Source organism: Alligator sinensis, unplaced genomic scaffold (genome assembly GCF_000455745.1).
Source record: "Alligator sinensis unplaced genomic scaffold, ASM45574v1 scaffold138_1, whole genome shotgun sequence".
NCBI lineage: Eukaryota > Metazoa > Chordata > Crocodylia > Alligatoridae > Alligator > Alligator sinensis.
In genome coordinates this window covers 2882382-2885434 of record NW_005841862.1, presented here as the reverse complement: position 1 = coordinate 2885434, position 3053 = coordinate 2882382, and the positions used below count along the sequence as shown (strand labels likewise).

Below are 3053 nucleotides of genomic sequence, written 5' to 3'. Positions count from 1 at the left end.
TACACAAAGTAAAGAAGACAGGCAAGGGCCAAATCAGTTGCTGATGTGCAGCCAGATTTTCTTTCTGTCTACACCAAAGGAAAAGATAATAAAATATTTTGCTGAGCAGATACATTTTTCAGAATATCTGTTTTGATGCTTCCCATTAATAGCACACAGGAGTGAAAGAACTAAAACCAGCCTCAGCTCTTTGTGTTTTGTTCTGCAGAATGGTCACAACCAAGACCTCTAATCAGGAGGCAAGAGGAACTAACTTTGTCCTCAGTTATCATTCTTATCAGGAAGAGCCCTTCTGGGGAAGCTAGAATAAAGACTGTAATTAAACTCCACCTGTTTTCAAGATGCTGCTGAGAAGATGATGGCTTTCAGTCGTCTAGGATCCACGAAAGGCTGCTCATATCTGCAAAATTACAACTACAGCGGAGACTGCTGTTATTAATTCATAACCACCAAAGTGGTCATCATCATCATCACCACTGAAGTAATATTCACTGATAACACTAAATGAGGATCCTCTAGATATTATTGGGGACCCTCTTTAAGACTTGAGTTGGTAAGAGAAGCCTGACTTAGCTACTTTACTGCAAATTTCATAAAGTTTTATTTTGAGAATTGTCATTTTAAAAAGAAAGTTAATGAATTGCCATTTGCGTTAATATGGTTATGTTTTTTATTTTGGTTTGAAGGGGATCCTAGAAGCAAGGGATAATAAATATACTTTCATATTAAAAGGGTTACACTCCCTTGAAAGAAAACAGGGGACCTTATTTTTACGCTGCATAATAATAAACTGGGATTTTTACAAAGAATTCGCATGACAGACTTTCAGACGCACTGATCAGTTTCAACTCAAGAGAATTTTTGCAACACAAAGGTGATGCTTATGCATCTACACTCCTAGACAGATTGTCTGCACAAACTGAACCAGGGACCTCTGAATTTTAATGAGTAAGTCTCTACTGTTTGAACTACTCCCCTCTTTCCTTCTTTCCTTCCCTCATGTCTTTCTCTATTTTTGTCGACAGGTTTCTTTTTCCAGGGCACCAAGCTACATACATCTTCTTCCAATTTCTTCTTAGAAGACATTTTTCCAACCAAAGGCTTATCTTACATTAGATGCCTCCTGCTGGAAGGCATTACAGAAGCTGCTGTGTGTGAACACACCTGTATGGCTTCTGGTGGCTCCACTCTACTGTTTGCTGGCTGCCACAAGCACAGGCCTCCTGACAGCTGCCAGATGGTGGCAGAAGTTATATGATGTTACTCTTTTGGGAGAAAGAAAAGGTTCTTCTGCCACAGGGGAGCTGTGAATTTAGATACACTCACTGCTGGCAAATCTACAAAGTAGCAGAGTCTTTTATTTCTGCTCTTTCCTCCAGAACTATCAACCCTAACTCACTTTCCCTGTTTCTGACAACAGCAAAATAACAAGCCACAATACAACAGACTTTATCACCTTTATGTGTTATACCATTCTCCCTCTGTTTCCTCTTTCATCTGCTTACTGTTATCTGTTGAATGTGTTTGTCTAATTTAGATGGTAATTCCTCAGAGCAAGCACTGTTTCTTTACATTTCTTCATGATATTCTCTGGTACATATAATCAGTAAAGTTATCATCTAAAGAATAGGTTATTAATTTACTGCAGTAACTAGATCCACAGGATTAACCAGTAAGTTTGCAAAAAAGTATTTTTGAAGGTTGAAGGGAGGAGTTAATACCGTTTCAAATAGTCCCTGAACTAGTTAATAAAAATAAGTGAGGCTGTGAGAAAGCTGAACATGTAAAATGAAGCTGTTCCTGAGATATGAATAGAGAAAAGGAAACTTTTTACAAGTCAGAAGCTTGTTACACTTTCAGTGCTCTATTGCTCCCAAATAGCCTGACTGATAATGAGTTTGCTTCTGAGTAACTGAATTTCTCTTTTTAACTTAGTTTAAGCACAATCATTTTTATGCTATAAAAGGATAAATGTAGAGGGGTCTTGTGTTTAGAGTGCTGAGTTGGGACTTAAGAATCTTTGGTTAAGTTTCTTTTTTGCCACAGGCTCCTTGTGTGACCTTTAGTGATTCACTGAGCACAGGGTTTTCAAAAAACTTAAGAGCACCAGCTCCATGTGTTCCTAAATTTTTAGGTGCTTTTAAAAATCCTTTATGCCTAAATTCTCATCTGTAAAATGGAGCTAATAGCACTAACCTGGACTATGGGGGTGATGCAAGGATAAATGCATCAATATCTGTGTGGTTCCAAAGAGTACAGTGATGCATTCCATAGCTGTATGGATAGCTACACTAGGAAGGTCACAAATAAGCTTTCTGTATGATGGAAAGCTGGTTGTAACCTTAGCTATAGGACCATAACAATGAACTTAGAGTATGCAATACGAAGACTGGTATTCTTTAAAGTCTTAAACAAAGAACACAATATGTGATTATATGTGAAACTATCTGCATTCTTTGTACACAATAGAACATCTTACATTGTGGAAAATAAAGATTATGAAACAAAACATTTTCTTACCATATTAATACTATGTTGTTTATAATAACTTTAGGTTAAGGTTACTTTAATATATTACCTGTAGTTCTGACTAATGGTTGTTACTTAAAATATTTCAAAACAGCTTTAAAACATTAAGCTTATGGGTGCTGAATTTGTATCCTTATTATATTAGGATAGTGTGCATGGAGATTTACACAGCAAGCTCAGCTGAGGTGATGATTCCCTGGAATTCCTTTTCTGTCTCGGAAGGGAAAAAAGAATGATGGGTTAGCTAGTGCTCCCGTGCAGCTCTGTAAGGGGACACAAGACAAGAAGTCCCAGCACTGGGTTCATCTACGCACAATTTAACTTCAACTGTAGAACAGGGCAACCTGTTTCTATCACCATTTGAGCAAACCTATCGGAACAAGCTTTTACTACAGTTCTTAGAAGTGGTACTGGATGTGGTTTGCCATGGGCTATATTTGCAGTTAAACAGTATGTCTCTCTGTCTCTCCCTGAATCAACACTGAACCCATTACTGACACCTACTGTCAAGCAGCGGGAGGAAT

At 37.8% G+C, this 3053-nt stretch overlaps 1 long non-coding RNA gene across 1 annotated transcript; it reads left to right on the top strand.

Moving 5' to 3' along the window:
- Window positions 1-212: 212 nt before the first annotated feature.
- LOC112551985 lies at window positions 213-2499 on the top strand. Its single transcript, XR_003096349.1, has 3 exons — window positions 213-553; window positions 687-948; window positions 1026-2499. It is a non-coding gene; the product is annotated as an uncharacterized LOC112551985 (long non-coding RNA).
- Window positions 2500-3053: the final 554 nt, after the last annotated feature.